Below are 26,142 nucleotides of genomic sequence, written 5' to 3'. Positions count from 1 at the left end.
TGTTCGAACATTTTTCCAGTAAGCAATGAAACAAAATGCACGAACCAATAATGGCAAAACTGCCCAGTTCAGAACATTTCCATCATAAAAGACTACTTACAAACACACACACACAGACACACACACACACAAACACGCACGTCAGTGTTCAGATACCTCATAATATGAGCGTCTGACCTCCAGTAATAACTCTGGTAAAATCTGAGTGTCCTGAGTACAGAGAAATAACTCTGTTCAAAATATGAGTATCCTGGGCCAATACGAGCGCAAGCCATCAAAATATGAGCATTGCACTTGCAGATCCATTCAAATCAAATGCCGGAAATGCATGCTCTTGAGCTCAGTTCCGACAGGCTGACATAGCTGACTTTATCACGCATGTGATGACATCAGCTCAAAACAACGAAAGCAAAAAATAAAAAAAAGCTGGGAAAAATGGGAAAAATTGGAAATGAAGGAGTGCCACTCAGGAATCGTGGCAACACATTATTTGGACCCCAAAACTCGATAAAAAATGAGTACTAATGTATTTAAGCAGGTACATGTCAGTGTAAATCTCTAATTGTATCTTGGTGAATGAACAGGAAGAGATGAAAAAATCTTTATCCATTAAGTATTGTGTTTAGTTCTTCTGAAATGATTAAAAAATAAAATAAAAACTGTAGTGGCTTTTCCATCCATAACAGTAAGCTATACATTCTAAATGTTTTGAAAATGCACTTGAATTGGATTTGTTTTCCCAAACAAAGCAGGATGATGTTTTCTTGGATTTAAGGTACTGCAGTAGTGGCCACAGGTCAGTAAATGTGATTAGCATTGCCTTTTTTACAAATGGATTTTTTTCTGCTCATTTTTGTTTAATGCAGTATCTCCCAATTCAAGAAAATTGGGACTCAAGTTAATTAATATAAAAGGCTTCAAGAAAATTAAATAGCAAGAAATATGCCATACAGAAATAACAGCACAACTAGGAAAAAAAGTAAGCTCTTAATTAAAGGGGCTACAGCACAGGTGACATTAAACATCTAATAAATAAACAGGTTAAATGACATCCTCTCTGGAAATTAAACTAGACTGTGCACAGACTATTAATCCTCAGTGATAACGTATGCAAGAACACCATTTTTATATGATCAATAATTTAATCTGAAAGAGGACTTCATTGATTCAAATGTAGATTAATTTATTTGTCAGATTATGTTTGAAATAATTTGTAATTAACATGCTCATGCAGTATTGCTTTGAATTATTAAATATATTTTTCAGCATTAATTTTCCGCTTAGGTCATGTTATGGTATCTATGTTCTAATTAGTTTGTCTGAAAGGGCTGCTGATGCACTGATAACAGGAAAGGGAGTACTTCTTATAAAATCAGAGACCAAGTATTAAAGCATTCATGTCATAGTTGTCACTAGGAAGGTGACAAATCAGGGCATGATCATTTTAGTAAAATTGTCCGGCTCTATAAAACAGGTGGCAGTCTTAAATATTGTCTTATCTAGTACTGAAGCTAAATGGGTTACTGTATAATATAGCAAAATTCATACTTGGTTGAGTTTCAAACAATTTAGCTCTTCTGAAAGTCAGAATTAAAATACACAAATAATGTTTTTATCAAAACCCGAGTCCTTATTTTTCTACTGCTAGGAGTTTAATAACTGATATGTTGACATAATGTATTATTATAGTCTTTCAGTCTGATCCAGTGGCAGTACTCCTGCAACAGATGTATCATTCTCATGCACATAAACATCCTTCACTCTTGAGGTTTATTTCAGGTAACTATTAGTTTGCAATAGAAAATCAGCTGTTTCTTATAACTGAGGTCTGAGTATATCAGCATTTTGCTCCTTCACTGAAAACTGTATAAGACACACTATGTACTGGAAGTAAATTTGTATAATTCTTGATGTGACATTTGCACACCATTTTTTGTATTTCCAAATGTTTATTCTAACCAAAATGCAACATCTCATCGTCATATTATGTTTCTCATTGTATTCTGTTTTGGGTGACATCAGTCATCAGTTTACTTTCTATGCTCTCCCTTCATTCTTTGCTTGGACATTCAGTTTCTGATGCAACAGTCCCCATTTATATTTCAGTGTCTCATTCCCATAATACTATTCACATTTCTCAACCCCCCTCCCCCAACTGCTTCCCTTCTATCTCAGCCTTCTAAACTCTGAGTGTTACTGTCTGAAACTAGAATCTCATCTAATAAGTTTATTTTAAACTGGTTTTATATGTGTTTATTAATATAATGTAAACAAAGCTCTGGTGGTAAAGCTTTTATTGCAGTCCAGGCATAACAGGACTGATTATTGTATCAGGTTACTGAACAAGCTAGAAGGAGAAGATGGATGTGCCCATATTGGAGGAGGGAGAGACTGACCAGCCACGTATTGCATAAGTCCCTTAGAGAAGGGACTGGAATGTAAATATCAGAGATAGGTAAATAGGTTTATAGGTTCATAGGTAGGTAATAGGCTATCTGCCCGAAGGCATTTATAAGCCTAGCCACAATGTGTTGGCTTTTGCTGTCCCCTTAGATTAGTTCCCTGTGCCTCTGTCCAGCAGAGCCATTGAAGTGATCCCAGGGGTAAACTTTCTGTTTCCCATCCACTTGTCAAGGTTTCTCTTGAATAGTGTTAGCGAGGAGCTCTGCCTAATGTAGATTGAAATCTTGTTCCAAAGCATGGGAAGTCTTTGGGACAGGAATCTATCCCTCCAGCACATCCTATTTATTGTTGTGGTGAGGTTTAGATCCCTAGAGCATGTGGCTCGAGGGGATATGGGTTTCTTTAGGTGGAGCATGTCCATCAGTTCTGGGTTGGACATGGCCTTGTATGTCAGGCAGAGATCACCTCTGAGTAGGCAGTATGTAACCGAGTACAGCTGTAGTTTCTTCAGTTGAGTTGCATAGGGCATCTGTTTGTGGCCAGTGATCCTCTTGGTGAGGTACTTCTGTGGTCTTTCCAGCTGTTGTGGGTGTCTTGAAGGTACATCACAAATGGGGCGTTGTACTCTATGATGGGTCTGATGAGTGATGAGTAGAAGGGCACAATTACCTCTTTTGATCTGGATGCAAACCCTTTTATGATTAGGTGGGCCACATAGAAGGATTTTCTAACCACTTTGGCAATGTGATTATCAAAGGAGAGATTACTATATACTTGGGTCCCCAGATTGCTTATTACGTTTCCGTATTTAGGGGACTACCATCTATGTGGTAGTTTTTGGGTACTTTGTTTTTTCCAAAAGGGGTGACAATGCACTTTTTGGCATTTAGCTTGAAGCCATGGTTTTGACACCAGGTATCTGTCTCAGTGAGACCCTTTTGGAGGATGTCTGTGTCAGCCGGAGATTCAATTACAGCCTCCAGTTTGCAGTCGTCTGCGAACTTGGTCAGCCGTAGTCCTCCTGTGCTTGCCTGTACCTCTGAGAAGTATATGCCGAACAGGAGGGGTCCTAGGACTGAGCCCTAGGGAACACCATTTGTAACCGGTTTAGAGTCAGACCTATCTCCTGCAAGTCTTACCACGTGGGTTCTGTCCATGAGCCAGTTGGCAGCCCATCTCATGACATAGGGGTTTATGTTCAGGCTGGTGAGCTTGTCTATAATACCAGAATGGAGAATGGTGTTGAAGGCCTTTGAGAGGTCCAGGTAAGTTGTGTGGACCACCTTTCCCTCATTTATAGCCTTGATAACTGTCTTAAAGAAGTCCACCAGGTTTAGGAGGCATGATCTGCCCTTAACAAAGCCAAACTGGGTAGGGTTCAGTGTTTGGAGGTACCCAATGTCTCTGTTAATGAGATCCATGATGATGAGCTCCATAGCCTTGTAGACCAAGCTAGTCAGGCTTATAGGGTGATAGTTCCCAGGGTATGTTGTGGCTCCATCTTTGTGGAGCAGAATTACCATTGCTGTGCACCACTCTATGGGCATGTAACCTGTGGAGAAACTGCGTTTGAACAGTGTGTTTAGGTGAGGGGCTAGTTCATCTTGGAGCTCATGTAGGACACAGCCTGGGACACTGCCTGGTCCCATTTTTGGCTTTGGAGAGGGCTGTTTTAACCTGAGTGTCTGTGATTTCAGGTGTACTACATTCTTCTGGTATGGTTATGGGCCCTTTTGAGGGTGATAGGGGGGTGAAGTTTGCAATAAACCTGTCTGCTGGAATGTTGGCAATATTGGTCGGTTCAGTGTATTTTGTGCCATTCTGCACTAACTCCGAGCAGATCGGAGAACTACCACTTAGATTCTTGACATAGCTAAAGAATGCCTTGTGGTTATCTTTGGAGTCCTTGGCAATTTTTTCTTTTAAGGCTCGCCTTGGATGATTTTATGAGGGATCATAGTTTCTTGCTGATACTGATCAGGGATGTCTTCTCCTCTTGGGATTTTACTCTTTTCTGTACTAGTTTCCTCCTTTTATTGTATAGCTTGTTTATGTCAGGGGTCCAACAGACTGGTTTCCTTTTCTTGGAGGAGTGAGTCTTAGTTTTGCTTGGGATAGCACAATCCATGCATTATTGTAGGTGCCCATAGGGTGCATTAGAAAATGATTGTGCAGCTTGGGCAGTGTTATCCTTTAGCATGGGGGCTATGAAACTTTCCACTTCTGTCTTAAGTAATGTGAAGTTTACTTTTGAAAAGTTTTTCACAGTGGTTTCCTTGACCAGGGGTGAGGGCGCAAAGTGGATATCCAGAGTGATTAGTTTATGGTTAGATCTAACCAGCAAGGGGTTGACCTCTGGTGTGGAACACCAGTCGCCCATGTTGGTGATGATCAGGTCCAATATGTTGTCACCTCTGGTGGGGGTGTTGACCAGTTGATCCAGGGCATTTGAGTTTATAAATTCTAGGAAATGTTGGGCAAGGGAGTTAGCACTTGAGTAGTTCTCCCAATTAATGTTTGGGTAATTGAAATCACCCAATATCAGGGTGTTTGGTAGAACCTTTATGTTTCCCAGTGTTTCCAGAAATGCGGAATGTGGTTCCTGGGACATGGTGGGTGATATGTAGCAAGCTACAATTTGAATTGCAGGTTTGCCCATTGTTAGTTGCCTGTGGATGATCTCTGAAGCATGGTGCTGTGACACTAACCTGGAGGTGTGGATATCCTTGATGAATATGGATACGCCCCCACTTTTTGTACTTCGGTCCGGGTTTTGTGGCCGAAATTTATGGTATGAGTTAAGGCCTGGTAGTGCTGGGGTGCTCTCCGGAGCCTTAAACCAGGTTTCTGTTACTGCACATATATAGATTTTCTCCATAATGAGAAGTGCCTCTGTGTATGCATTTTGAGGTTTAGACTTCTGGCATTGAGTAGCATTACCCTCAGTTTTTTGTTACTTGTGCTATTTACCGCAGTGGGTTTGTCTTTTGATCCTTGCCTAAAAAAGGCACTATGGGGGTGGCAAGAGCCTTGGCCAGTATTCAAAAGTCTAAGGGTGACAGGTGCAAGCCATCTCTAGTTAAGCAGCGTGGCTTGTCGAACATGTCATCCCAGGTGGACAGACATTGGATCCTCTTTGAATGACACCAGACGCTTAGCCGATTGTTGATATTGATAATTTTTTTCTCTGTACCATGGTATAATTCATGGTGAGGGCAGGATGCTACTGAGGGTCAGGGTCATACTGGCATGGGCTATGTGATCAGAGAGCTCTTCCATGTCTCTTTTCATGTAGTCCAGGGAGGTATGGCTCAGGTCATTCACACCAACATGGACAATGACAGAGTCATATTTGTACTTGTTCTGGAGTGACCTGAGTGCTTGTGTTATGTGGCGGATCCTGACACCCGACAGGCAGCTAACAATATCCTTCTCTTTGTTCAGCCTAGTGAGTGGGACGTCAGTGTGCCTGACTATAGAGTCACCTATTACTAGTATGTTGGGTATGTTATTTTGCCTTAAGGGCTGTGATTGCATGGCACACTGGTTTTGTGAAGTATGTGTTTCATGGTTTGTGTTGAGGGGGGTGGAAGTTGCTTAGATGTCTGCTTTGGAGGTCTCTGTTGCTTTTGCAGATTTTTATTTAGAGCCTCTGAGTATGTTTTCATGTATTTATGTGTGTTTTTTGCCGGTGCTGGTTTCATAGGTCTATGTGAGACTGGTGGTGTGATGCAAGTAATTCCCTTCTCTTGACTGTCTAATCCAGTCTTGGGTTGAGAGAGCTTAGCCTCAAGTTTGGCTGTATAATTGCATCTCTCGCATGTATTAGTGTTTAGTGGTAGGAGGAGAGGGTTGTCTGTGTACATGAGGCAGCTGTAACATTGCCTCACAATGCTCAGATTCACCAATTGGACTGGAGAGTACACCTGAAACTGCCATTTGGACATGCCTGGATAGGTACAGTGACTGTTTTACTGATTGGTTGGTAAGGTCGACTGGAGATCCTTGTCCTTCTGTACAGTATAGGGGGGTCTAGTGCTAAGGTTTATTAGTGCTTGCTATTAGTTTTGAGCTAGTGACGGGCTGAGAAGTGAATGGTTTGAGTACTTAAGTTGAATGTTTGTCTAGTTCCAAGGGAACAATTGAAAAGTAGACTTTGTGGAGCAGGGAATAGTTAGTTAAATCACATAAACTCTAAAAAAAAAAAAATCTGTGTTTTAGGCAGAATTAGCTAAAGGCAGCAAGAAAATGCAGAAAAAAATGATACTCCAAAGTCTCTCTTTTGTCTCTCTGCTGCTGTAGAACTCTGCAGGGCACCAGGCAGGAGTTTACTGAGCTGTATACAAGCGCAAAAACCTTGCAAATGTGTTTTTATAGCAGGGGAATGAAAGATATAGAAATTAGCCCAAAATGGCTAATAAACTAGTAATTTCCAGAATGAAACCACTCCTCCAGGGGCAGATAGGCTGCACAAAGCTCCCTTCTGTCACATGTGAACAGAGAAACTTCCTTCTATCCAAGTAAGGTATGGGCAAACAAAGAAACTTGAAACACAGCCCTGAATTCAGCACTAACCTGAAAACTGGACTATACTAGCTTAGAAATGTGGGAAAACAAGTATTTCTTTTTCAGAAAATAAAGCAGATAGAAACAAAAAAGCACTTTAAATGTGCAGAAATGGCTATCACACTTGAGTGTGTAGCTTACAACAGTTAAACAGGTAATTTAAACACAAAAACAACTTTGTTAATGTGCAGGCAGTAAAATAAGTACAATATGTAGCTGGAACAAGTTTTTTAAATCACAGAAACTCTAAAAAAAATGGTGTTTTAGGAGGAATTAGCTAAAGGAAGCAAGAAGATGCAGAAAAATGATACTTATTCACTCCGAAGTCTCTCTTTTGTCTCTCTGCTGCTGTAGAACTTTGCAGGGCACCATGCAGGAGCTTGCTGAGCTGTATACAAACACAAAAACCTTGCAAATGCGTTTTTTATAGCAGAGAAATGAAAGAGATAGAAATTAGCCTAAAATGGCCAATAAACTACTCATTTCTGGGCTGAAATCACTCCTCCAGGGACAGATAGGCTGCTCAAAGCTCTCCTCTCTCACAGGTGAACAGAGAAGGTATGGGCAAACACAGATGTTATTAAAACACCAATTGGTAGTAGCCTACATGGTGGGTCTGTTGCATGACCTCATGTAGGGAAGCTGATAATGTCCTCTGTGTTGAAGTGGATCACATGTATCCATCCAGAGGTGATATTGTTCTACTGAAAAATCCTCAAATTGCTTGATGCTAGCAAGGCCACAAAAAATCCCTCTTGACAACTTGAATGAATATCCCCTTGAGACAGACCTCGCTATGAGACTGGATGGAATTCTCAATGTACAAGGAATGAATGGGGTGTGTCCAGCTAGAGGGCAACTGAATGTTTGGCAAGCAATGAGGCAAGATAAGATAGCCATAGTATACTGCAACTGCCTTTTGACGAAAATCTCCTGTATCATATCAGTACACTGCATTTGCGTTACTCCTTCTCCTGGACTTGATGATACATATCTTACTTGACTGTCTCTTTCCTCCAGCACCTCTCTCTTATTATCTTCATGTAATTCACTTATTATTTCTGCATCTCTGTGTCTCCTTTCCAGCCATCAAATGCTCACTTCTTCATATGTAGTCCCTTCTTGATTGATGTTTATTTTATACCATTTAGGTTATAAACATAGCTTATATATATATTATATTTTAGAGTAAATCAGTCCAAAAAATAGAATGATGAGATGACACCAGGCTCTCAGCATAAAACGAACAATCTTTTATTTTAAAACAACATAAGCGCTTTCACAGCTCCTGCTGCTGCTTCAGATGTCTGGATGAAATGCAGTCACACACACAGCAATTTATACAGAAATCCAACTAGCAAATCAATCAATTAAGCAATTATGTATTAAAAGAATACAAACAATGAATGTAATAAAAATTTAAAAAAATAAGAGATGAACTTAAAATCAACTAATGCACATAAATGTGTGTAAAGCTCATCTAAAAAGTGAACATGTTTCTAACAAAGGTTTAAGGGAACTTTATCATTTAGTCTTGAACCATAATTAGCCCTTAACCTAACAATGTGTGTGTGAAATGTTGTTTTATGTTTCAAGTTATAGCACAGGTAGCAGCTACTAAAAGGCTGGGTGATGTTAGGAATGCCACTGAAAGTTTAGAGAGCAAGTGGATAGCTAGGTTAAGCTGGTTAAGCATTCTAAGTCTGCCAAGTGTACTCTGGGAGTTTTAGGTAAAGCCCTCAATGTGGACCTAGCCACTGAAAGTTTTACTCAACTGTACATCCCATGGCCTGGGACCAGGGATTAAAGACCTGTAGAATTTCTTCAAAACATGTAGAGATGACAAGTAATCTTTCCTAGTGTTGTTGGCCCAAGAATTTGCCAAAACTGATAATGCTACTCTTATCCAATTAGCCAGACACTCTGAGGATCAGGGGTTCCCTTTGGATCCAAATGCTTGGCCAAGAGACAAAACCTGGCAAACTGAAACCAGAAAAGATAGTCAGCTATAGGATTAAGATGACCAGAGACATGAACAAATGAAAATGACAAATTACTCTGTAAACTCAGTAAAACTAAAAGCCTGATGACTGAGTGGATCCATCTGGACCTGAAAGAACTTTTTTTGAGTGTGTGAACCACTGCAATATTATCTGAGTGAAAAATAATCCTCTTGTAACATAATATGTTTCCATACTAACACTGCCTCCTAAATGGAAAAAAAATTCTAGAAAAGTGATGTCTCTCCTCCTCGCCATGGACACACTTTCTTACCATCTTTCAGAAAACTAGCTGCCCATAAAATAACCCCCCACACTGGACCCCAGCCACATCAGTAAAATGTTCAGTAAAAAGCTTGGTAAATCATAACCAAAGGTCCTCTTTAACCCTTGCTGGATCACAAACATCTCCAAAGTAACTGCCGGATTTGTTGCAGTTAGGGTGAGTAAGTTTGAAGGAGTTATCAGTGGTGTCTACATCTAAGCCCAAGAAAGTCAGGACTCGGCTTGGCCCCTCTGACTTGCTGCTGGCCAAGTGTAGCCCCAACTCACTGCAAAGCTGCTTGAAATGCATTGCTGCCAAGGTAATAGAGAAAGAACAACGCTGATCCCTTCCAAAGCACCATCCTGACCCTCCCCAATATCAAAAAATCATCTCGATAGTGTACTGCTGACTGCCAGGGAGCACATTTTTGCCACCACCAACAATGTAAAGCTGTGGTAAATATTTCAAATGTTGAACAAGCTACAGAACACCCCATTGACACTGCAGTGTCAAAAATATTTATTTTTATTTATTTATTTAACATTTGTTTACCAGGAAAGTCTGACTGGACACAGGTACATTTTCAGCAGAGGTCACGAGAAACACTCCAACAATATGAAAAACAAACATTATACCACAAGTAAATTACAGAGTACAGGTCAACAATGAAAGTACAGATTACAAAATATAAATAAATGAATGAAGTGACACCTTAGCAATTTTAACAAATGCTGTACATTCAAGAGTATATAGTATTATACAAACTAGACTATCATATATATTAGAAAGCACAGTATGATATTTTTGAGGAAGACTTGAAATGATTAGAGGTAATACAGTAAGTATATATAGGGAAGGAAGAAGGCATAATAGGATAGCACTTTAAAGTGTGAATCTAAAGAAAGTCTGAGGGTGTGTATAAAAAGTGGAGAATATAAAGTTAGTCAGGTGGGTAGTAATAGCAAAGCTAGGACTTTCTAAGTGAGTAAATAGATATTTTTTTTAAATTGTACTACGGTGCAGATGGAAGTGGGTAGTTTATTCCATATTTTAGGAATGATGTTAGAGAGTAAGGATTCTCCAGCTGAGTTGTTAGTTTTGGTGGATTTAACTAGGAGTTTGTCACTGGAACGGAGTGTTCTAGTGTAGTGTATGTTTGTATGAGATCTTGAAGGGCTGGGATTTATCTGGTTCATGGAGTATTTTATGGGTGAAGGTTAGTTGCTTGTATTGGAGGAGCTGAGGACATTCTAGCCAGTTTAGTTGTCTAAGGCTGTGCAATGGTGTGTTTTGTATTGGATGTTTATAGCAAATTTGGCTATTTTTATTGTATCATGAGTCTAGTTTAGTGAGATCTGATTTGCATAGGTTGGTTAGTATAGGAAAGGCATTGAGTAGGGGTGACAGGAGGTGTCATAATATCAATGGGAAATATCTTTCCATTGAACTGAAAACCTAAATAAGGATAATTCTCTTGTCTCACAGGTAGAAGATGGGAAAAGATTGGATATCCATCTTACAGAGCCAGGGGTCCATATAGCCCATGATGACTCTACCACCTGATCCAAAGAAGAGTAGTATACCAAGGTTACTTTGGTGTCAAATAAAATCATTGAATGAACTCCCTTGCTGGGTGAAATACGTGATGAATCAATCTGAAATCACCCTTTTGTTTCCTGGGGACCAGGCCAATAGAGAAAATTTTAAATAAAAACATGGAGTGGATGAAAAAGGGCCAGTTATCCTGGCAACTTGTTGCTCTTTCTGTATTAACCTGGCAGGAATGTGTTTGTCTCCTTTGATGGATGACAAATTGTTAACTAATTTGGAATCTAATGAGGCTGTGGAGAGGATTAGAAAGCCTATGGAAAACTTTAATAAGGGTGGCTGCCCTTTGATCTGGGTAATCTGCTAGTAAATAGGATAACTTATCTAGACAAATGGGGGAATAAGCCCAATGTGACACATCTGTGTGCCTTCGCAAAGCCCCTCTATGTCCTTCAAAAGGTGGCTTGGCAAGAAAGGAAGAGTCATGCCCCTTACCAATCTCACCATCTTTCTGAGATGTAGAAAAATTCCACCTGTTCTTAGGCAACAAAAAACAACATCTGGAAAAAGGATGACCCCTCTCACATCCTTAACACAAGTGGTTATATATGCAATCAGGCCAGACACATTTTCCCTGACTGAATGCCCAGCAAAATCTTATACCTTTTGTATTAGGTACCCCTCCCTCAATGACTATAGCTGCATCCTTGTCCATCATGGCACTGATCCATATGTCAGGGTGCCTAGACTCCCACTATCAAGAGCTTTCAGCTTCCTGAAGGACAGATCATAATTCAACCACCCCCCAACCCCCTTTCACATGGTGGGCTTCCCTTATGGCTACAAAGTAAGCTAATAAAGGCAGTACTTGGGTGGGATGCTTCTCAATGAGTATACTCATAAATACCACAAAACCCCGAGACCAAGTATCCAGGTTCCTCACAGGTGTCCTGGCTGATGCATTCTTCCTGATGGCTGCTAAGGCTGCCATCAAGTCCTTGTTGGACATGTTATCATTGTCCACCATGAGCTTTACACTTTCATTATCTACTAAATTGAAGATATCTACAAAGTCCTATTTTATAATCTGATCTTTGACCTTAGAGGGAAGCAGAGGGCAGTAATGGGGGACAAGAATTGGGGAATACACTCATCTGACTGGGATGGGACCTGCCTCTCTAAACTCATGAACTCCTCAGATCCCCCATGCACGTTAGGTAAAGGTAACTGTGCCTCCGGGTCAACAACAGTACCTGCTCCCACTCTCAGATCCAATGGTATGGAAGCAGCAAAATTACTCTCTAAGGCTAAGTTAAACAGCCTAACTCTACCTCTTCAGGCAAAGAATTTAAAAAATCCTCTAACCAATTATCAGCAGATTGACACCTACCACTAATATCAAACCCTGTAGCCCCTACACAGACATTTCGTTGAACTTCTGTAGCTATGGCCAGATAAGCAGGAAGGGGTAATCTTTTGGCTGGAGGCAACTTTGAGTGTCTTTGTTGAGCCTTCTTAGCTGGAGCTGATCCCACAGCTGTGCCCTCTTCCGAATTCATTGAAGGTCTCCTCCTGGAATTCAGGCTTTGGTCAGCCACCCCCACCATTTTTAAATCAATTAATAAGCCTTGCGTTTCCTGCGATAAATGCCACCATCTCTTTTTAATGGACTGTACTGTAGCTGAACCTGAAAGAAAGAAAGAATTAATACAGGGAATAATATACACACAAAAAAAAACAAAAGGAAAGGAAATCTGATCATCTAATAGTCATACAAAGTTCGAATTATTTAAAAGAAATAATGGGCTGCTTGGATCCTGTGTTGCTTCGAAGTTCTGGTATGTATAACCCTAAGGAGATTTCCTGCACCTTCCTTGAAGATGCCACTGTGGCTAAAACTAGCTGAGCTGCTTGCAGGCTTCCTGAATGCCATGACATTTCCTACACAAAGACACTCTGACAAAACCAAGGATGTGTACAACCTGATAATTAAATGCGGAAGTAACACTATTTACTATCAGTTATCCAAAATGTCATGCTTAAAACTTAATAAACTTTCATACTAACCTTACAACTTTATTATAAAAATCACTGTACCCAAGAAACCATCACACAATTAATTATGTAACACCATTTAGTCTATGCACAGTCCCCAATAGAATATAAAAAACAAAATTTGACTAAATTACCTGTAATTTGACTCCAGGGTGGCCACGGTGGTGCAGCAGTTAGCATTGTCACCTCACAGCAAGAGGTTCTCTGGTTCAATCCTCAGCTGGGGTGCCTTCTGCATGTCCACCCTCCCACATCCCAAAGACATGCTGAAGGTGGATTGGACACTCTAAATTTGCCCTAGGCATGAGTGTGTGCATGTATGTGCCTTCTGTGGAAGGTTGGGCACCGGGCTGGCAACTCGACACCGTAAAACTCTACTGCCAATCATGAGCAGACAAGTGATCTGCTGTGACGACCCCTAACTGGGAAAAATCAACCTGCCACAAAGGCAAAACATAGCTACTGACTTAAATAAGTATCCCTTTACAAATAATACATCAATTCAACAGGCTAACAAAAAAAACATGATAGGACATAAACCCCCACTATTTAGTCTCCCACACCCAAATTGCCTAAACTAATTAAAGTATGATTCAACTGCCTAAGAAGTACATTAAACAGCTGAGCAGAGATGAATGTATCTTGAAACATTATATAATATATCTACCTATGGATAGATGAAATATGTTTATTTTTATTATTATTTATTTTTTTTATTTTTAATTTTAACCCCCACCCCCCTCCAGCCACCCTACGTGACTCACAGAATGTTCATCCTTTTAATATACTTATTATTATATTATTTTTTTTTTGTTTGTTCAAATATGTTAAATACATAGAAAATTTTCAGAGCAATACCAGCAATGTAAAGGGGGATTAAACACCCAGGTTACCTTGAAAGGCCCTCAACATAACCTATGGACTCCCAGCTGTGCAATCATTGCTAGCTGGCTCCATCCCCATCCATGGAACATGCCTGCTGATGGATTCTGCAGGCAAGAACAGCAACATTTCTCTTAAATAGGGAGTGATTGCCTGCACCTGGCCCCCAGTGATGACTCATGCTCACTGACATCGGGCCGTTACCTCGGTAGGTCATAGTTGTATGTATATTCCATGGCCCAGTCTATTCCATATACATAGGTAAGAAACTAAAAAGGGCACTGTGTATGATGTCTGGTGGAAAAGAAACAAAGAAAGAAATGCAAAAGCAAACAAAGAAAGCAAAGTCATACAAATTATGAAAATAAAAAAAAGGTTTCTTTCATAAATAGATGAAATTCACCTTGGTAATTTCTGAAAAAGGCTACAGGCCAAGTTCTGTCTGTCTCTAGAATCTAAAGGCAAGACTGTTCCAGATTTCAAAACCTGTATTTGCACAGGAATATCATATAAAAGAACTTGAGCAGGAGAGTGTATAGATATTTCAGAATAGATGAAGCCCCAGCAATAAAACAAGAAGATATAAGAATAAAACTCAGTAAATAACACTTCAGAAGACTAAAATTAATAATGAAAACTGCCTTGACATCTAGGAATAAATTCCACGCTATTAATCAGTTTTTTGTACTGCTTTGGGGTGAGGGGCTGACCCAAAACGTTCTGGATCAGTACTACAGGAAAAAAAAAAAAGCTTCATGCTTATCAAATGATATATAAAAATCAGGGTATAGCAAAATTATATATCCATAGGTCTGAAGCAGATATGGGCCTTCTTGAAACGTATTACATATATAGATCTTCTATCATGGAAATGTATACTTATCGCCTGACCTCGCCAGATCTGAACATAGTGAAAGTTTTAGGACATAAGAAAGATAAGATGATATCCTTGTGTAGATTAACAGAAGAGTTTCAGTGCAAGGCGGGAATGAAAATCAAATGAGACGAAAACAAAAATCAGACAGCAACTGAATATGCCAAAAACATAAGGAAGTATATAAGGAAAAGGATCAAATGAGAAGGAAACAAAAATCAGACAGCAACTGAATATGCCAAAAACATAAGAAAGTATATAAGGAAAAGGATTAAATGAGACGAAAACAAAAATCAGACAGCAACTGAATATGCCAAAAACATAAGAAAGTATATAAGGAAAAGGATGAAATGAGACGAAAACAAAAATCAGACAGCAACTGAATATACCAAAAACATAAGAAAGTATATAAGGAAAAGGATCAAATGAGAAGGAAACAAAAATCAGACAGCAACTGAATATGCCAAAAACATAAGAAAGTATATAAGGAAAAGGATTAAATGAGACGAAAACAAAAATCAGACAGCAACTGAATATGCCAAAAACATAAGAAAGTATATAAGGAAAAGGATGAAATGAGACGAAAACAAAAATCAGACAGCAACTGAATATACCAAAAACATAAGAAAGTATATAAGGAAAAGGATGAAATGAGACGAAAACAAAAATCAGACAGCAACTGAATATGCCAAAAACATAAGGAAGTATATAAGGAAAAGGATGAAATGAGACGAAAACAAAAATCAGACAGCAACTGAATATACCAAAAACATAAGGAAGTATATAAGGAAAAGGATGAAATGAGAAGGAAACAAAAATCAGACAGCAACTGAACATGCCAAAAACATAAGGAAGTATATAAGGAAAAGGATCAAATGAGAAGGAAACAAAAATCAGACAGCAACTGAATATGCCAAAAACATAAGGAAGTATATAAGGAAAAGGATCAAATGAGAAGGAAACAAAAATCAGACAGCAACTGAATATGCCAAAAACATAAGGAAGTATATAAGGAAAAGGATTAAATGAGACGAAAACAAAAATCAGACAGCAACTGAATATGCCAAAAACATAAGGAAGTATATAAGGAAAAGGATCAAATGAGACAAAAACAAAAATCAGACAGCAACTGAATGTGCCAAAAACATAAGGAAGTATATAAGGAAAAGGATCAAATGAGATGAAAACAAAAATCAGACAGCAACTGAATGTGCCAAAAACATAAGGAAGTATATAAGGAAAAGGATGAAATGAGACGAAAACAAAAATCAGACAGCAACTGAATATGCCAAAAACATAAGGAAGTATATAAGGAAAAGGATGAAATGAGATGAAAACAAAAATCAGACAGCAACTGAATGTGCCAAAAACATAAGGAAGTATATAAGGAAAAGGATCAAATGAGAAGGAAACAAAAATCAGACAGCAACTGAATATGCCAAAAACATAAGGAAGTATATAAGGAAAAGGATCAAATGAGACGAAAACTAAAATCAGACAGCAACTGAACATGCCAAAAACATAAGGAAGTATATAAGGAAAAGGATTAAATGAGACGAAAACAAAAATCAGACAGCAACTGAATATACCAAAAACATAAGGAAGTATGTAAGGAAAAGGATCAAATGAGAAGGAAACAAAAATCAGACAGCAACTGAATATGCCAAAAACATAAGGAAGTATATAAGGAAAAGGATTAAATGAGACAAAAACTAAAATCAGACAGCAACTGAATATGCCAAAAACATAAGGAAGTATATAAGGAAAAGGATTAAATGAGACGAAAACTAAAATCAGACAGCAACTGAATATGCCAAAAACATAAGGAAGTATATAAGGAAAAGGATCAAATGAGAAGGAAACAAAAATCAGACAGCAACTGAATATGCCAAAAACATAAGAAAGTATATAAGGAAAAGGATTAAATAAGACGAAAACAAAAATCAGACAGCAACTGAATATACCAAAAACATAAGAAAGTATATAAGGAAAAGGATGAAATGAGACGAAAACAAAAATCAGACAGCAACTGAATATGCCAAAAACATAAGGAAGTATATAAGGAAAAGGATCAAATGAGACGAAAACAAAAATCAGACAGCAACTGAATATGCCAAAAACATAAGGAAGTATATAAGGAAAAGGATTAAATGAGAAGGAAACAAAAATCAGACAGCAACTGAATATGCCAAAAACATAAGGAAGTATGTAAGGAAAAGGATGAAATGAGACAAAAACAAAAATCAGACAGCAACTGAATATGCCAAAAACATAAGGAAGTATATAAGGAAAAGGATCAAATGAGAAGGAAACAAAAATCAGACAGCAACTGAATATGCCAAAAACATAAGGAAGTATATAAGGAAAAGGATCAAATGAGACGAAAACAAAAATCAGACAGCAACTGAATATGCCAAAAACATAAGGAAGTATATAAGGAAAAGGATCAAATGAGAAGGAAACAAAAATCAGACAGCAACTGAATGTGCCAAAAACATAAGGAAGTATATAAGGAAAAGGATCAAATGAGAAGGAAACAAAAATCAGACAGCAACTGAATGTGCCAAAAACATAAGGAAGTATATAAGGAAAAGGATCAAATGAGATGAAAACAAAAATCAGACAGCAACTGAACATGCCAAAAACATAAGGAAGTATATAAGGAAAAGGATGAAATGAGATGGAAACAAAAATCAGACAGCAACTGAATATGCCAAAAACATAAGGAAGTATGTAAGGAAAAGGATCAAATGAGAAGGAAACAAAAATCAGACAGCAACTGAATGTGCCAAAAACATAAGGAAGTATATAAGGAAAAGGATCAAATGAGACGAAAACTAAAATTAGACAGCAACTGAATATGCCAAAAACATAAGGAAGTATATAAGGAAAAGGATCAAATGAGAAGGAAACAAAAGCAACTGAATATGCCAAAAACATAAGGAAGTATATAAGGAAAAGGATCAAATGAGAAGGAAAGAACATTGGAAAATCCATAAATGTAGTGGATAACGGATTTATTCATAAAAGCAGAAGTAGAAGAATTATTGTTAACCACTTTCAAATTCAACCAACTCATCTGAAGAAATATTATATAAGCATGTTTGCTCTTTATAATTACAGACTTTCTGAACAAAAAAAGAAAATGCCATGCTTCTGTTTTACAAGAACTGGGCTACTGGCACAAGAATCTAACTGAGAGAGTGACAAGAAAGGCCAAGCCTTCATTATCACAATATAGTGCAATTTCAATTAGAAAGAGAGACAAATTAATTATTGATCCTGATTATTGCTAATTTTTCAATACATTTTACAGTCTCTTTTGTGCATGACTGAGAAAAAAAATAGGAGTAAAAACCTAATGACAACAGAACTGTTCAGAATTGTTTTGTTTGTTTGTTTGTTTGTTTATTTATTTATGTATTTATTAATTCATGCATGTTTGTTAACTGAATAAAGAAGCCTGTGGAGAAAAGCTCGAAAAGTTAAAGTAGTAGTACAGCCGAAAGAATTATTACTCATCAGTTACTCAGGCCAGCAATGCTATACTTGTCTTACAAGGAATGGGCTGATGCCACAAGAAAATAATATGAGACCAGAAATACCAACACTTCATTGTCACAATAGAAAAGAGTTTCAATGACAGTGGTACAGAATGGTAACCATGTGATGCATGCCAGAACTCTTATATTCAATTAGAAAGGTTAGCAAATTATATTTACTTACTTGACATTTGTTTACTAGGGTAGTCCAACTGGGTCTACAGAACTCGTTTTCAGTAGAAGCCTGTGGGGAAGCTCCGCGTACAGTAGAACACAATCACAATGCAAAGTCAATACAAGTTCAACATGTAATAGCAAGAGGGAATATCACAACAAATCCTGTAATATCAATTATACTACGCATTTAATAAAAATGAAATTAAAACAAATGGACTTACATAAAGTGTAGTGCACATCTAGTCAAACATAGGCATTTTATCACTTATTCATGTCATAAGAGTTATTATAATGTTCAAAAATAGTGTGAAGGTATAATACAGTTTTGTCTGTTATGGTTGGTGTAAGACAAGCTCCTGTCCGTATGAGTCTGTTAGCTAAATGTCAGTGTAGACAGTCTACTGAGAATAAGACATGGTGGATTGTGAGATATTTAATGTTTTTCTGAGTTTGGAAAAATAGTAAGTAAAGCAGTTTAATAGTACAGAGAGAAAAGGATGGAGTTGAAAGGCCTGAAGCATTGTCAACTGATAGGAGCTTAAGGAGATGGTAAGAAACAGAGAAGGTGTTTTACAGAGATATAGGGCATTGCAGACTGAGTAGAAGCATCAAAAGATAGCTGAAAGAGAATTGTAGGAGATATGGCAACATTACCCTGGATGTTTACAGGTGCAGCGCTATGTATTTTTGACATGGAGTTTTAAAGAGGCTTTGAACATGGCTGGTCCTGGGACTGACCTGGTCCCTAGAGGTAGTGAGTTCCATAATTTAGAGACAGAATACAAATGAAGACAGCGATCTGGTCTTTTGGAGGGTTTTGTGATAGCTAGTAGATATTTGTCTTCTGATCACAGGGATCTATTAGGTATATAAGGTGTGACAAGGTGCCCTAGGGCAGGGCAGGCAGTAGGATTGAAAATAAGCTTGTGCAAGATAGATAGTTGAATGAGAGGAAGTTGGTTAGGGACGTCAAACCAGTTTAGTTCTATTAGTGGTTTACAATGGTGTGTGTGATATTTGGAGGTTGTGGCAAATTTTGTGACTTTGTTATAGCATTGTTCCATTTTGGTTAGGGTAGAGGTTTTCAGGTCAGTAAGGATAGTGGAACCATAAAGGAGAGAGGGACGCAGAAAGTTTTTTGCTAGGTAGGGTAGGTTTGGTTGCTTTTCATAGAAAGTATTTGTTCCTATATAAGAGACCCAGTCTTTGATTAGTTTTCTTATAATTTTGTTGGATGTGGGAGTCGAAGGTAAGTTTATTGTCAATGATTACCCCCAGACATCTAGTTTTCTGGACTATTTCAATGACAGTGTTATCAGATGCATAAATGTTAAACTGATTGGAGACAGGGGAGATATTTTTTGGGTGGAAGAGTAATAGTTTAGTTTTTTTTTTGGATTAAGAAAGAGTTGAACAATTTTTGGCCAAGATTCAACAGCAGAAAAGGACCTTTGGGAGTTGGAACATAGTTCAGGTAGTGCTTCTGTGGTCCAGATTATGGTTGAATTATCAGCATATTAAATGAGGATCCCATGGGAGGAGGAAATGTGTAGTGCATTTGTGAAAATGTTAAAGAGTAGGGAGCCAAGGATGAAGCCTTGAGGGATTCCAGTAGGGTTGTGAAGAAAGGGTGAGAGTTCATTGGATCAACTGACTACTTATCTATGATCCTCAAGGTAACTTTGAAACCATTTGTACTTAGTTTTGGTAAAAGCCTAGGTTAGATAGTGTGTTGAGAATCAGGGGGAGGGAGACTGTTTCAAAGGATCAAGGAATACGGAGGATGCATAGTATTCAGCATCCCTAACCCTATTCACTGCATCTGTAAAGAATAATAGAGCAATAGATGTGCTATGGTTGGGTCAGAATCCATGTTGGGTTTGTGGTAAAAGATTGTTTTGTAGTAGATATTGCATCATTTGCTGGTGCATACATCTTTCAAGTATTTTAGATATAGCGGATAAGATGGATATAGGGCAGACATTGGATGATTCAGTATAATTTCCACCTTTGTGGATGGTGATGATGTGAGATTGTTTCCATATTGTTGGTATGAGAGATCAGATAGGATCTGCTCATAAGAATACTAATGGGTTAGGCTGTAGAGTTGGCTGCCAGTTTTAGATAATGTGGTGGTAGATTATCGGCTGAGGTGGAGCAGGGTTTCAATTTTAGTAATAGATTTTTATGGTATACTGGGGGCTGAAATAAGAAGGAGGTTTGTTTGACTTTGAATTGATTGAGGGGGTTATTAGCAACAGGGTTGGTAGCAGGTTTTAAGAGAGGATTAATCTTTAAATTGGTAGAAGGGTGGGGGGTTCTAGTGTTGGGTGTGTTAATTAGGTCTGCTATAGATTTTATAAAGTGTTTATTAATGTTTTCAGCTATTGGGGTATTAGGTGATGGGGTAGGCTCTTTATCTGTCCCATGGTAGAGTAAAGTAGATATTGAGTTCTAGAATTTTTTGGGCTTGCTATTGTGCTGTAGTTGGAGGTGTGAACAGTTTTCTTATCATTGTTTATTAATTTTGTAATGTTGTTACAATGTGTTTTGTAGTTGATGAGGTTTTGTTCATTATTGTTTAGTTTCCAGGTTTTCCACACTAAAATATTTTCCTTTGTTTCATTAGGCATTTACATTCTCTGCTAAGCAAAAGAGCTGTGTGGAGCCAGGCTATTGACTACATGCAGGAAATTGTTATTAAAGTATAAAACAGCATAGTTAAGATAGAATTGTTTAAGGGGGGGGGGTCTAGTTTGTTTCTTGTAGTAAGTCACAGAATTTTTGTTGACTGAAATTAGTTGCCTTCTGACTGATTTTAGAGTGTGTATTATTATTTGTTGGGAGTTGGCTCCAGAGGTAAATTCTGGAAGATGGTCACTTACTGAAGTGGATAGTGTACTGGAGATGGGGTAGTTGGTGGGATGGGATACTAAGATCCAATCTAGGGTGGATTGGCAAGAATGATCTTTGTTATATCTGGTTGGGTTATCGGTCAGTTAGGAAAAGCCATACAAATTGATACTATTTGATGGAGAGGTGGAATCTATGGTCTGCCAATGTATATTTACATCCTCTAGGATTATTGTTTCATGATGTATACTTTGGGATGCCCAGGACAGTGTATCTTCTAACACAAGAATACTGTTTCCTGGTGGAATATATACTATTATTATGCAGATTTTTTTTGTAGCATTATGATTTGGAAAGGAAAGGAGTATTTCTGCATGAGAAAAAAATTGGGTGTATTGTTAGTGTAGGTTGTGATGTTGAGTGCTGAGGGATAAAGTAGGGCTATTTCTCTTCCTCCTTTCTTTCTAGGTCTAGCTAATCTTGTTATAGCACAGTTTGCAGGTATTATTTTGGTGTCTTTTATATTGGGGCGCAGCCATGTTTCTGTGAGGGCTAGGTGTGCCAGGCTTATTTTGATCAATCCAGGCATGCATTACATATGCTCCTAAGATTTAATGTTACAGTCTTTAGATTTCTGGGACTGATATTATGATTAGGATTTGAGGGAGGGCCTGGGTTTGGATGTAAGTCTTTACTTTGGAGAAGATGGGGAATGATGCACGAGTACCATGAGATATGTATTTTGTTTGTGGGTTGAGAGGAGATATGTGAGAAGCTGTGTTGGTTGTTGGGTGATGATCTGTGGTGGTTATTGATGTGCAGCAATGATTGGGGGGTTGGTAGAGTAGTGATGCAGTGAGTTTGAGAATTAGAAGTAAGGAGGCTAGGCAACTTAGGAGGAACATGGTTGGTGTCGAGGGTGGGTTTATAGTAGTAGACAGAGAATATAGTTGTTTTGGCTGCTGGAGCAGCTGTAGTTTTCTGATGTGTGTATTGCAGTTTTATGAGGGGTTAGGAATGAATAGAAGCTTGCTGGTTTGTGGGATGGAATTTGGGAAAATTGAGTGGGTTTGGATTACTGGTTGGTTATTTTCTTAATAGGGGAGAAGTACACTAATTGGAAGTGAGAAAATTGTGACTGGTGAATTTGCTTTATGGTCAAGTGTTTCTATGTACAAATGTACTAGTATGGGAGTAGGGTCGGGGAGCAGAGTGAGCCTGAGTATAGCTAGGGTGAATGGAGGAGGCAGAGCTACTGAGGTTACTTTATGTTCAAAAAATAAACAATCAGTAAGTACCTTCTTATATCTGGTTACATATTATATTACTCTTGAGTAGATTCATAAAGTATACATTAAAAAGGATGCTAAGTCTAAGAAAGTGGATGAGAATTTAGTACATACCGTATATGCAAAACTAATACTTTTCCATACACACTGTTCTTTTAGGTTAACTGCTTCTACTTTCTTTTATTTATTTGTAGTTTATTTCATGATAGACTGCAGTTTATAGGACAGTAGTGTTGCATGGGTTGGTGTAAGAACAGGGTTGGGAATGCTTAAGTGAATAAGCACATTATGGTGATGTAAGTGAAAACATTGGACATAGGCATTGGTAAAGCAATTAGGTTACAGTAGTTGTTTTTAAACATTGAAAAACATACTTAAACAAACTCTTGGATAGTAGGCAGTGTAAAGAATAAGCATTCAGTGTAGAGACCAAACACTTTCATTGGCACGCATCACCAACTATGAGTCAATGTTTCATGTGGGCAGGTTGCTTTTTATTCACTGTTGATGGGATTCTTTTATAGTTGGTGTTGGTTTTGTGGATGAAAAGAATGTGCATTAAAGGATAGGAGAGGTGTGAGATTAAAGTATTGCATGAGAAGGACTGAGGGAAGGCTAGGGTAAAGATTACAGGTTAATACTCAATTTTCAGCTAAGCACATTCGTAATGATATTCAAATTATGTGCTGACAAAAAACAGTATCTAGACAAATGCTAGTTGAAACTTTCTCTGAATAGCAAAGAGTGAAAGTATATTGGGTCAGGAGTATCTTAATTAAAAAAAATAAACAGTTTTTGATCAAGAGCAGAACAAACTCTACTGCTCAAAACATGAATTTCAGCATTGCCTAGACAAAAAAGACCAGTACTGCTGGAAACTAATATCCACTATGCACTCACTTCCTTTATCCCTCTATGTTGTGATTGTTAGCTGCTGCTCAATGCATGAGATTGGAACGCCACTTTTTTGCCATTTTAGGTATGTATTTACTCTACATTAGCCATTTGACAATCATTTTATCTTATCATTGGCACGTCTTATAGCATTAAGCACAATTTAGCTGTCCTGTAACACCATATTGTATGCCTCAATGTTTATAATGCTAAATATGTGAGTCATACATTTATATTGCTTGGGGTTGTGTGGTAACTCAAAATGAAAGCAATATACACTGTTTGAATATCCCACACGCAGCTACTTATTGATACACTATCATCCAACTAAAACTCTTGAAAATGATATCTGGTGAACTTTACAGAGTTACAGTCAATGTTATCCTTTCACAGCATGTTGGGAAACACAGACATGCTGATACTGCATGACATATCTTAAACCATAGACAGTTAGTCCAATAAGATATCAAAGGTAACCTCAGATTCGTTTTTGTGGCATCAATGGGAACTTAAAGGATTCTGTCGTACATCAAGGCTAAGGTAAGTAGTTAAGGAAATATTGCATGAGCCAGTGGACTTCAGATCTTGCCAAACATATAAACAAGTATGGCCCATCAATGTACTGCAGAGGAATAAAGCTCTGGCAGCATTTGATTAGCAGCCACTGGAGTATCCAGGTCAGGGAGGATCAAAGTGAGTGGCCACTATGGGTTAGCTAGTTCAGGGTGGGACAGAAATGGCCTGGACTGCAATAACAGCATGTAGAGTCTGGTGAGCTGCCCACTGCAATCAGTGTGCCAGATGATGGTGAGGTTGCTCATGCATAGAAGTAGGTATCCTGCAGTCAGTCAGAGTAGTGCTTTCAAGCCTGCCACAGAATGGTAGATTAGGGGATGGTCATTGGCACAGTAGGATTGCTGGAGCAATCCCCATCTCCTCAGTCTCCTCAGACATGAGTCACATTGTGGATGCACAGAGTCCTCTCCAGGCACAAAACTGTCAGTGGAAAGTAAGGAACTACAAAAGTAAAGAAACACCGACAGTACCACAGCTAGGAGATTTATTTAAGTAGAACAGTACAAACAGTACACAGGTTAGCGCTTTCAGGGATCAACCCCTTCATCAGACAACTGTTGAAATTCCACACTTCCTTAAATACTTGAAACAGTCACATGATGATGCAGGCAATTACCCTAATCACTGTTAATTAAAGAGAAACACAGTTGCCAATGCAGAATAAAAAATATAAAACTAAATAATGCAATAAGAATATCATATATCACACATTCCTTATCCAAGCTAATAATTCTGTTAAAACATGCATAGAAAAATATATAAAATATACCTATAAAAATATATATATATATAAAATACAGCTGACTGAATACCAATGAGTACATGTGCTAATGCTTGCTAAGAGTATACAGGCATAATATAAATAGTGAATGAATGCTAAAATATACTTAAGTATCGACGTACACATAAAACCAGCATATAGACATGCATAAGTATAAAATTATGAAATTGTAAATATATATATATATATATATATATATATATATATATATATATATATGTGTGTGTGTGTGTGTGTATATATATATATATATATATATATATATATATATATGTGTGTGTATATATATATATATACTGGACGTGCCATACAAAAAACTCAGTGCCTCAATGGTCGAGCTTTTAAAAACAGTTTAAGTTACACCATTTGATTCAAACCTGAGACTTTATCTGCATTAAAATTATTTGCATGCAGATAAACCCTCGGGTTTGAATCAAATGGTGTCGCTTAAACCGTTTTTAAAAGCTCGACCATTGACGCACTGCACCCCCCCCCAACTATATATGCCAGCTCCAAGATTGCAATAAAGTGGGGAAAAGGGCAGGTTCCTAACTTTGGCCAACTGCTTCCTTTCCTTGTGGAATTTTTTGCTGATGGGAACATTCACATTATTGAACATCAGCTCTTTTCTATGAAAAGAGTTTCAGCGAAGTGTAGTTTGATTATGTAAAGTAGACCCATATATATATATAGATATATATATATATATATATATATATATATTATATATATATATATATATATATATATATATATATATATATATATATATGTGTGTGTGTGCGTATATATATATATATATGTATGTATATATATATATATATATATATATATATACATATATATATATATATATATGTGTGTGTGTGTGTGTGTATGTCATGTTTAAGTGCAACTGAATTAGAAGACACTGGTGATTAATTTCTTTTTACATATACTGGTACCCTTGTTAATATTTACAAAATAACAGCTAGTCTTATGGATAATGTAGTGTGTTGTCAACTAAAGTGTGAATGTGATTGATAGGAACGATTGATTAGCGTAAGAGTTGTGTCTATGCAATGCTTCCACAATGCACAATGGTTCTTATACATTGCTTAGATGCGGTACCGTGATGTTGCAATCAAAGGTTCTGATTTTTACACATCAGGAAAACAGATGGCATAAATCAACAATAGCAATACACACAATACCTGTTTATGGGCATAGTAACACTTTGCATATTATGAAATGCAAATGCCATGTGCTAAGTAAGTTTCTTTTCTTTTTGGAGGAAGTTTTACTGATGCTTCATTATTTACCTGACATATTTTAATTTGTAAAATGTATTTATTTGCATTCTGTTTAACTGTTGCATGCCTTTCTTTCTTTGTTATGCTTTAAAAGCTAAACAAAATTAGAGCGAATGATGGCAGTTTCCTGACTATGGCGAAGCTG

This window comes from Protopterus annectens, chromosome 9.part0 (genome assembly GCF_019279795.1).
Source record: "Protopterus annectens isolate FY-2018-M chromosome 9.part0, PAN1.0, whole genome shotgun sequence".
Classification (NCBI taxonomy): domain Eukaryota; kingdom Metazoa; phylum Chordata; order Ceratodontiformes; family Protopteridae; genus Protopterus; species Protopterus annectens.
Note: the sequence above shows the minus strand (reverse complement) of the source record.